The sequence below is a fragment of the Protopterus annectens genome, chromosome 15.part0 (genome assembly GCF_019279795.1).
Source record: "Protopterus annectens isolate FY-2018-M chromosome 15.part0, PAN1.0, whole genome shotgun sequence".
In the NCBI taxonomy this organism is placed as follows: Eukaryota; Metazoa; Chordata; order Ceratodontiformes; family Protopteridae; genus Protopterus; species Protopterus annectens.
This window is the reverse complement of record NC_056749.1, coordinates 568,398,438-568,410,699: the sequence shown is the minus strand read 5'-3', so window position 1 is coordinate 568,410,699 and position 12,262 is coordinate 568,398,438.

The following is a 12,262-nucleotide window of genomic DNA, read 5'->3' as shown; positions in this document are numbered from 1 at the left end:
TTACTAAACACTTGTTCCAGGAAAAAGTGGTCACAATGACCTCTCCCATCAGGCCATCTGCTGTGACACACTAACTCAATCTGCTCTTTGTCATTTCTGTTCCATCTTGTGCTGTTCATGACGACTTATCTTGTCCATCAGATATCACCCTTGTTTCTTGTATCTGAGTTCCTGTGGCATCAGTTGTAAGTATAGGGTTGCTATACACATGGTCCTGGGTTCTAATACATGGAATTCCAGACATTTCCCCACTATTAACTGTGAGTCCTATATGACAAATGTACAAGCACAGAGATTCCTGGAATTTGTAAACACAAACTCCCTGGACCATACTGTCAGTACACCAACCAGGGGTGCCACCATACTGGATCTGATCTTCACTAATATACGAGAGTGCTGCACACTCCCTGGTGTAATTTCTTCCCTCGTAAGGTCTGTCCACAAAATGGTCTCATTTGAAGTAAAAAATAAAACCTGGACCCCAGCTAAACCTGGAATGCTCAAGAATTACTCTAAGGTTAACTTCCTATTATTAAGTGATAACCTGCCAAAATATCAAGCCCCCATAAATCCTGAGAACACTGCTGCCTATGCAGAACTGTTAACAGAAATCCTATACAAGCATGTTAATAGCTGCATAGAGGCAGCTGTACTCACCAGGAAGAAGTACAGAACTAACTAAAAAAAAACAAGCAACCTTGGTGGAATCACAAAATCAGTAGGATGTATAACAGAAGGAAGAAAATCGTGGCAAAAAAATAGGGGATGGAGCACCAAGCAGGATAAAAACACTCATCAAACTAAACAAAACTCAGAGGACTGATAAAGTCTACCAAAGCCAAATTTGAGGTAAATATGACCTTCCAGGCCAAGGACAACCACAAGGCATTCTTTAGCTATGTCCACAACCTCAAAGGCAATGCACAGTTGTTTGCAGGGCTCATTGTAAATGAGACACCTATACTGAGCCAGAAGATATAGCAAACCTACTGGCCGATAAATTCAGCTCCAAATTTTCCCCTCTATTCCCCTCAACATTCCCTCAGGAAATACCGTCACAAATAACTCCCACGGATATCACTAGGGAACAGGTCCATAATGCTCTGTTTAAGGACAAGAACACCGCATCAATGGACCCAGTCAGTATCCTAGGATGCCTTCTAAATAACATGAAACATGACCTATCAGGCCGTCTGGCATTGCTATTTAACTGTAGCTTCCAAACAGGCTTCATGCGTCATGACTGGAGAACAGCAACTGTCATCCTTCTGTACAAAGGTGGGCCATCTGCAGACCCTGGAAACTACAAACCCATAAGTCCCACTAGTCTTATATGCAGAGGCATGGAAAGGATCATTATGGAAATGATCAATAATGATATAGTAAACCTCCAAACACTTCACTCAACCCAGTTTGGTTTCATGGGCAGGTCATGCCTACTCAACCTGGTGGAAGACTTTGAGAAGGTCACCAAAGCAATGGATGAGAGCAAAATGGTTCACACTGCCTACCTAGACCTGGCCAAGACATTTGACACAATACCCACTTGGACATTGTTGACAAATTCAAGAGGTTAGGTACAAACCCATATGTTACACGGTGGATAGACAACTCGCTCACAGACAGGACCCAGGAAGTTAGAATTGGGGAGTCTACCTCTACAAAGAGGCCAGTCACAAGTGGGCTCCCTCAGGGATCAGTTCTTGGACTGCTCATTTTTGACATTTCCTTCTCAGAAGTCAAGGCCAATGTCAGTGGTCTCTGGCTGACTAAATTTGCAGATGATTGCAAATTAAGAACTATCATTTAATCACACACTAACACAAATATTCTCCAGGAAGAGCTGATGCAAACAAACAATTGGTGTTAGAGCCATGGACTGAAAGTAAATGCCAATAAATGCATAATAGTATCCTTCAGGAAGTGGGGTGACCATGGTGGTGCAGCAGTTAGCATTGCTGCCTCACAGCAAGAGGTTCTCCTGTTCGATTCTCGGCTGGGGTGCCTTCTGTGCGGAGTCTGCATGTCCTCCCTTTGGTCGTGTGAGTTTCCTCCGGGTGCTCCGGTTTCCTCCCACATCCCAAAGACATGCAGTAGGTGGACTGGACACTCTAAATTGGCCCTAGGTGTGAATGTGTGCATGTGTGTGCCTTCTGAGGAAGGTTGGGCGCCAGACTGGCAATTCGACACTGTAAAACTCCACTGCCAATCATGAGCGGACAGATGATCCACTGTGGCGAACCCTAACCAGGAAAAGCTGAAAGAAGAAAAAGAAGTATCCTTCAGGAAGTCATCCATCCCTGGTAACTATCATATTAACTACACACCCCTTAGAGCCGACCCATTAGTCTGGGACTTAGGGACACACACAGACATTAATCTAGTATTTGACCATCACATGTCTACAATAAGGAGGACATCATTCTATTCTGTGTAACTTACAAACAAAGGTATGGCATCTAGGTCCAAGGAGGTCATTGTTCTGCTATATTCGGCATTCATCAGACCTGTCAATTGAGTACAGTGCCCCTTTGGTATGTACCTAACCAGGCATATCCAACAACTAAAACGTTCACAGAAATTCCTCACTAAAATAATACAGGGCATAAAAAATGTCCTATGGAGACTGTCTCAAGGCTCTATCCCCTGTATTCTAGCTCCTACAGGCTGTTGAGGGGAAATCAATGCCTGGCATACAGGGCATTGTCACACCCCACTCTGATGGATCTCCTGCATATCCACAAAACAAACAGCACCAGAATTACCCATTCTAAAGACTTAAAACCTTGCCTATGATATAAATAGAAACTGCTAGAGAGACAGGTATGTATCCCAGAGACTATCCCATCTCTGGAACAGGCTTTCAATCCGTGTGAAGCACAGTTCCTTCCTAGCACAGTTCAAGTTTAACTTGGGCAATTAGATGGGGAACAGGAAATTCATCCCTGGTTTGGCACCTATGTCTCTAACTGACACAGGCAAACTGTAAATGGTTCATCTCCCAGGACCCTGCTTACACTTATCAAGGGTACTAGAACTTGTCAGAGATTTAGGATGCGTGGCTAGGCTTAAAAAGCCCCTTCTGGTCGTTAACCTAGTAAATACCTATGAACCTATGAGTCTGGACATTACTGAAAGAAGTTTAAATCCATTTTTTCTGGGGGAAAAATGACATTCATTATGGGATGTGAATAATCAATGTTTGTCTGCAATCTGTATATTTAAAACTGGGTACAGAGGGAAATATCATGCAGTCAGTCTCGCTACTCATCAGCTGTTCTGAGAGGAATATGTCTCTAGCTGGAATAAAAGAGCTCTCATCACCCCAGCTCATGAAGTCATTTCCTCTTTGATTTTCAGTAGCATCAGAACTATTGACTTTCCTTCTTTCATGTCTAAAATAATGGAAAGTTGTGTATCGGTATCTGATAACTAACTGTATTCTTTACGTCACTGAGCTTGGATTTTGATGTGTTCATGGGATGTAAAAGCCAAGCCCCAGTTCAAAATTGAATGTTCCTCAGAATTCAGTACATAGTTAGATAAGTTAAAAACTAATTCATTCATTTCTGTGCTTTCCTCATCCCTGATGTCCTATCCAGTGAGAGCTTCCGTTTGGTACCCTGTTTTATTGGCTCTGTTATGTGATTATTTATGTATATAATCTTGCTGTTTGTACTGTGGTTTTAGATCTGATGAAACGTTCACTTTAGAACGTGAAAGCACTTATCGTTTATTAAACTTGACACTTTTAGCTATGGTGGTCCTGCTGGTTTTATTCTGTTTACATTATTTATAAATACTGATGTAAAAATACTCTATATATTTCTGATTTCTCTCTCCTGTATTCAAATGATGCACTTTCTCAATTTAAATTTGAAATTATTTAAATAAGCTATACCTGTGTCAGTTCTTTTAATGTATTTCTAATGCCATGTATTTGTTTTTTTTATTTTTTTGTGAGAGAATTTCCAAATGTTGTGGTCACCAGTATAACTCTTATGAGATTATTGAGTAGCCTCTTAAATTTAATTTTTCTTATGTTGCTGAGGTTGTGTAGTCTTAAATTTTCTGATAAGCATGTTTAAAACTAACTTTAAAACTTATTGCATTTAGATTTTTCTGAACTTCTAGTAACGGATTATCCCGGGTGTTCATTTTATTCTTATACCAACTTAAAATCCTACCATGCAAATATTATTTCTTGGTATTCTGAAGAATCACATCTTTACTGTCATGATTTGCACTGAAGATAAACAAACCCTAAACAAGATAACATAAATGTTATAAAAAGAAAAATAATCTTATAAAATATAAACAAATATTAAATTAAAACAGATAAGTAAATATATAGATATGTGTAAGCTATGATCAAATAATATTTATTTATTTTATCTGTTTATTGACATTTGATTACCGGGATAGTCTGATTGGCTAGAAGCCCATTTTCAGAGGAGGTCCAGGGAGAATAGCTTCATATTATTACAAAAAATTTTAAGAACTATAATTTTACAGTCTTCAAAAATAAAACCAAAACATCTGTAATTTAAATAATTATAACAAATTACACATGATATAAAAACATTGGTTAGGAATCGATACAAGTTATATGACAATTATTTAATAATTACAGAAATTTTAGACAGTTTGTAGAGAAATTAAAGATAAATTATTATAACCACAAGAAAGACCAGTGAAAAACAGCTCTACTTTCCACCAGAATAAATTTATTGATAAAACCTTATAGTGTCGTCTCTAGCGCCTCGGCTGTTGCCTTTACAGAGTAAAAATCTTTACCCATTAATACATCCACATTATATACTCTCTTAACATTTCATATTCCAATAATTTAATTAAATAAAACTGCTCATAATTACTAATAAAACAATCAACATATAAAACCCTGCCAATTGCACTCTTTGTTAAGCCCCCTAGGCTGTAAAGTTTCATATTTCGTGATAAGAATAGCTTCTTTTTTCTTTAAAATATATTTTAATAAATTTTCATTACCATACTGGTGTTCTACTTGTTCTAAAACTGTAACTTTCATTTCCTTAATAACCCCCCATGTACCAAATGAAAATGTTCTGCTACTGGACTCATCATTTTTTTATTTTTTACATCCCTGATGTGTTCCTTTACTCTTTCTGCTAAACTTCTTTTGGTTTCCCCTATATAATTCTTACCACATGAGCATTTAATCAAATAAATTACACCCCTACTCAAACAGGAATATGCTCCCATAGTGTTAAAACTTCTATCTCCTATTTTTACTGCCTCATTTGTTATATACTGGCATACTGAACATTTTCGACAAGGAAACATTCCCTTTTTAATAGTAACATTTCCTATTTTTTGTATTGGTCTTCTATATCTGCCCCGGACTAAAAAATCTTTTAAACTGCGTCCCCTCCGGAAGGAGACACAGAGTTCAACGTCCATTAATGAAGTCACTTCCCTTATAATTTGTTTCCAAAAACTTTTTACTATTTTATTCATTCTGTTAGAAAAAACAGTGTATTTGGTAACAAAGAACATTTTAGAATTTTCTTTCTTTCTATTTATTATTTCAAAATTGTTATTCTTAACAATTCTCTTACTAGATATTCCTTTATTACCTTTTTCATATAACTTCGCATAAATTGATTTAACTTCATCTGAATTATAACCTCTCTCTATGAAGTTATACACAATATTTTAGCTTCATTTTTTGCCTCTTTGACATCACTACATAGTCTTTTAATTCTCAACATTTCTCCATAGGGTATAGACTTTAGAGTGTGTTCTGGATGACAGCTAGTGGCATGTAACATCCTGTTTATCTGATTGAACTTCCTATGTATCATAGTGTATATCTTTTTACCTATTTATCCTTTCAAAGAAATGTCCAAATAATTAATTTCTACACCTATCTGTATCCCATCAAATTTGATTTTATAATTATTGTTATTTAGATATTCCACAAATTCATGAGCCAGATTTTTTTCCCCCTTTACAGATAAAAATCAAATCATCTATAAAGCGAAAATACTTAAGCACATGTCAGTTGAAAAACTGACTTCTGTAAATATATTCATTCTCAACCAGCCCCATAAATAAATTGGCATAAACTGGGGCAAATGCCACTCCCATTGCTGTTCCTACTTTCTGTTTATATAACTTTCCATCAAATTCAAAAATGTTATTAGTCAAACAGAAGTATAGTAATTCCATAACATATTGAGTCCTAGGTGTATCCCTAAGAAAATGTTGTACAGCTTTCAGACCTAAATGATGTGTAATGTTTGTATATAAACTAACCACATCCGCTGTAATAAAAAACATATCCTTGGTCCACTCTATTCCTTGTATTTTGTCCAAAAAATCATAGGAATCTCTAATATACCATGGCAGTTTCACCACCTCTGTGATTAACATTTCATGTAAAAAACTCCCCACATTATATGTAAAAGACCCAGTCGCCGAAACAATCGGTCGACCTGGAGGCTTATGAACATTTTTGTGTAATTTTGGAACACAAAAAAACTTTGCTACTGTGCTATTCGTTATATATAATTTATGTGTAATATCCTTGGCCATAAAGTAATGTAGCCTTTCTCCTTTTTTTAACAAATTATATAATTCCTGTTGTGCTTTCACTAAACTTGTATCATCTACAATGCTATATATTTCTTCATTTTTTAAATGTTGTAAACACATTTCTAAATAATCAATTGAATTCATGACCACTAATTTACCCCCTTTATCAGAGGGTTTAAATATCAGATCACAATTCTGACTCATTTTATGTAATTTAAACCACTCTTCCTTGGTCAAGTTATATTTCTTATTTCTTTCAACTGTTTCCTTCAGTTCCTTTTCTATAAGAAACTGTAATGCATTATTGAAATGTTGTATGCAAACATTTTTACAAGGTGGAAAAAAAATATTTTTAGTTTTAATTTTACTCAAATCAAACAAAGTATAAGCATTGTTTTCCACTTCTGACTCACAAGAATAGTAAAGTTCCCCACTAGCAGTTGAATCACAGTCACTTTCCATGTAGACAACTTGTTCTCCCTGGTTAAAAAAATATTCCCTCACATACATTTTGCGTACCAATTCCTGAATTTCCCCTTTCACCTCGTATAATCGAGGCAGTACAGTAGGAATGAACTTTAAACCTTTATCTAAAATTATTAATTCCACATCATGAAAAACATAACTAGACAAATTAACCACATAGTCTTTTAAACAAACTGGTTGTACCTTATTAATTAGTCCATTTGCTTCTCTTATAACGTCCTTCTCCCGGGTCTCTGCCACATTCCTGTCCCTGCCAACCTCTTTTCCTTGTGTTGTAACTGCTGTTATTATCACCGGAGCCCCGAAATGTCCTGCGAAAGGATTGTTCCTCAGCTGGTCTTTGTAAAGCAGGAAATTCTTGCTGAAATTCTTCTTCTTCCTCAAACGAGGACGCTCCAGTTTCACCCGACACAAAGCTCCAATTCTTCTTTGACCCGGAAATGGTGTTATCTTTTTTAAAGCTAACACTCCGCCTTTTAGTACGCTGATTGGATACTAGCGTAAAAGCTTTATTGTACTCGTAATCTCGAATGTCTCTCTGTAGTTTATTCGTCTTCCGATTTAGTAAATCTTTTTCATATATTTTCAATTTGTCATTAATGTTAGTTAAAAAAGATTCTAACACTGAATTAGAAGATGTCTTAACAATTTCCTCACAGAGATGTTTCGTCTCTGTCAACAATTTGTCCCTTTTAATTCTATCCCTCTCCACAAGAATGGTAACCCATTCTAAGCTGCAGTGATGCGCTGCAGCTATCCATCTCTCTTGAAAACGTACTTCTAACTCCTCCGACAATTCAAAGGGAGAGGAGGGATTTTTTAATGCTCTCAAGCCCCTAGGTGTTATTTCCAGCTCCAAATACCTCTGGAGACTGTTGATATTATAAAACACCGAGGCCTCCTTAAAAATGGATTTCTCCAATTGAGAGCATAAGTCCTGCACAGCTGATATGTCTTTCTTTTTACCCACCATAGCAAAGGGATTACTTGTTATTCGTTGTCGAGCATTTTCCCATTTCTTTAATGCGTTTGATACTGACGTACTTGGTATATCCAAGTTACTAGTTCTTTGTCCACAATTAATACCTTCTCCTCCATCCATTTTTGGTATACTGCCACTGCTGTTACCTTCCACAATGTCATTACTAAAGTCCATATTAACTTCTCAAAAAATTCGAGGAAAGGAGCACAGAGTTTCACTGGTCATAGATATTTCAGCCACAAACCAAAAAACAATATTATTATAACCACAAGAAAGACCAGTGAAAAACAGCTCTACTTTCCACCAGAAAAAATTTATTGATAAAACCTTATAGTGTCATCTGTAGCGCCTCGGCTGTTGCCTTTACAGAGTAAAAAACTTTACCCATTAATACATCCACATTATATACTCTCTTAAAATTTCATATTCTAATAATTCAATTAAACAATTAAATAAAACTGCTCATAATTACTAATAAAACAATCAACATATAAAACCCTGCCAATTGCACTCTTTAAGCCCCCTAGGCTGTAAAGTTTCATATTTCATGATAAGACTAGCTTCTTTTTTCTTTAAAATATATTTTAATAAATTTTCATTACCATACTGGTGTTCTACTTGTTCTAAAACTGTAAAGTTCATTTCCTTAATAACCCCCCATGTACCAAATGAAAATGTTCTGCTACTGGACTCATCATTTTTTTATTTTTTACATCCCTGATGTGTTCCTTTACTCTTTCTGCTAAACTTCTTTTGGTCTCCCCTATATAATTCTTACCACATGAGCATTTAATCAAATAAATTACACCCCTACTCAAACAGGAATATGCTCCCATAGTGTTAAAACTTCTATCTCCTATTTTTACTGCCTCATTCGTTATATACTGGCATACTGAACATTTTCCACAAGGAAACGTTCCCTTTTTTTAAAGATAAATTAGTTTAATGCAAACATAAATTGCAATATGAATTGAGGAAAACAGGCTTATTGTATATTTAGAGAGAAAGTCAGGGAAGAGAATTTGATAGAAGTAAGAAAGTAAGTGAGGAAGGGAGATTAAGACAGTATAAGGAATTAAAACATACTTGTTCACATTTAGGGATATAGTTTGTCCTGGTTTTGAGCAAGAACAGAGCCAGATTTTAATTAGGGAGTCTTTCAAAGTGGTTTAGAAAAATAGGAGGGAGAGTATAGGCCTGATGGATACAGGTGAGGGGTGCCAGGCCTTATGAGTACAGACAATGCCCAGCAGATTTGCTAGGTTTGTAGACAAACAGGAGTTTTTGGTTACAGGATCGCAATGACTGAAATTGTAAACATGTTTGTAGTTACTAGAGCCATGGGTACTATGACTTCTTTACATACCAAATAAACTTATTAGTTTACTTTAATGTCTGTAATCAGTGGTTATAACATGTTGACAGTATTTACAACAGACTTGTAATAGTCCTTGAAACAGATATACTAAGAAAAAAAGAAGTCATAAGTTTTATAGGTCTGAATTAAGCCCTAAATAAAGACCATCACTGGAAGGTAGAGCACATATCCACACACTGTTATAATTTAAATATATAAATAATTCAGTCTATTTGTATCAAAATGTAAACTATTACTTAAAACAGTTTGAGTAAGCCTTTACTTCAATACTACCAATTCAAAACACTGAAATTGAAACTGAACAAAATATTTTAGCCTCAAAAGAGTAACATTTAGTGTGAGGAAATGATCAGTTGACATGTAGGGAAACTATTTAACCTTACATAATTAAGCTCGTAAAAATAATTTTAAATTATTAGGTATAAATATTAATGTTTATCACTTCAGTAAACTATTTGATATTTAGTACTGATAATAATTAGAGCAGACACTGTATACATTTATTAACGACACATTTCAGATTAATAAGATAAACCCACATTACAATTACCTTTATACCTAACTATCCCTCCCCTTCCTGTCCCACTAGCCACTACAATTCCACTTCCTGCCTATTGCCACAACCACCTTACTAATCTGTCAGTCTTGTCAACACCACTTCCTCCATACCACTGTCTCTACCTACTCTATCTGACCATATTTTATTCCAACATGTATTATTTTCTAATATCTTCGACACTACTCCTTATTCTATCTCCACCTCTTACCACTCCAATCTCTCTGACCCACTCCTATGTTCACCAACTTCTCACTCATACAACATATATCCAACTACTTCATCTTTTACTATCTCCCCTAATCTCTTTACTACCTCTACCTCAAGTCTATAGAAACTATCCATAATACAGGTTTTTAAACCTTCCCACAAAGCTAAGTCAAAACTATGCAAACTCCATCTAGCATCTACTACACACTCTCTCCTCACTAAAAACCTACTTTGTTCTGGAGATATCCATCCCAACCCTGGCCCCTCTTCTCTCTCCAAAACTACCTCTACACTGCCCCCATCGTACTCCTCTAACAGTCACCAACCTCAGTCACAACAGTCATCTCCATCCAAATACTTAACTATTTACTCATTGAATATTCAGAATGTAGCAAATTGAGTCACTGAGCTGTACTCATGGATAGCTCTCAATACTTCTCACATCCTCTCCCTATCTGAAACCTGGCTCAAGCCACAAATCTCAAATAGTGAAATACTCCCACAAGGTTATAATATCTTCCGATCTGATAGACCTGTAAAAAAAGGGGGTGGCGTGGCCATCCTCTACTAAAAACAACCTTAACCTCTCATGATACCCTTCCCCAATTCCTGACTTCCTCCCAGTTGAAATCATCATCCTTAACTGCCATCTGAATCCCCACAAAAAACTTGCAAATGCCTCTATCTACCTTCCTCCTGGTAACAATCTGCCCATTCTTGAAAACATCCTATCCTGGTTCTCCCACAACAAACCATACGAGACACTTATCCTTGGTGATGACACATTGATTGATCCAAACTCACAACTGACTCCGCCCAACTCAGTATCCACCTACACGGCTTCCACCAACTAATAACATCTCCCACTCGCTTCCATAAAAATTCCACTTCCAGCTCCATCATAGACTGGATCCTTACCAATTCCCTCCACCAGTACCACAATCCCACCACCTTACCTGACTCCCTCAGTGATCATCTCCCTACCACCATCTTAAGACACTACTCCCATATTCCTAAACCCCACCTTATCAAAGACTGTCGAAAACTATAGATTTTCAATTCATCCCAATTTAACTCCATTCTCCACAACATAGATTGATCCATCCTAAAACACCTCCCCTTAAACGATGCTGTAAGCACTTTCAATAGCATCTTCATGAATACTCTAAACTCCTTAGCTCCCTCTAGGAAGATCAGAGTAAAATCAAATCATGCTCCCTGGCTCTCCAAAGAGACTAGGTCCCTTATGAAACAAAGAGATCGTGCTTGGAAAACCTGGACTAAAACTAAACAACCACCTTTTCTGCAAAAATACAGGCAACTGAGGAACCTTGCAAAGAAACATACAACTGGCAAAAAGTTATACTATAGCTCTGCTCAGCTTAACAACAAATCCAATCCTCAAAAATTTTGGTCAACTCTCAACAACATCCTCTATTCTGGAAAACCCTCAAATCCCTCCCCATACCCTAACTCTTCCTTTCAGGAAACAGCTACCCTCCTGAATAAACACTTTATCTCTTCCATCCAAAATCTGGTAACCTCTAAGCCAAGCTCTACTTCGACACCCACCCCTCCAAGTCCCACTAACACAACTTTGTTTTCTTTTGAACCAGTTCCCATTACTTACATCAAATCTCTACTAATCAAGCTAAAACCTTGCTCTCCTTCCTATTCTTGAATCAACCGTCCCCACCCCCTGGAAATCTTTCTTCACTGTCCCTCTTCATAAAGGTGGAAACTCCACTGACCCCTCAAACTACCGACCCATTGCCATTCTGTCCCCCCTCTCCAAGATATTAGAAAAATGTATTCACTCACAGCTTCTCAATCACCTCCTCACACACCACTTACTTACCCTTACCCAACATGGATTTTGTCCTCACCACAGCACCACCACTGGCCTCCTCTCCTTCACTCATGTCATTGCAGAGGCCCTAGACAACAATAAACTAATTTCCTGTCTCTTCCTAGATCTCTCCAAAGCCTTCGATACTGTCTCTCATCCTCTACTACTATCCAAACTCGCAAATCTCCACCTATCCCCCTCCACACTTGCCTGGTTTAATAG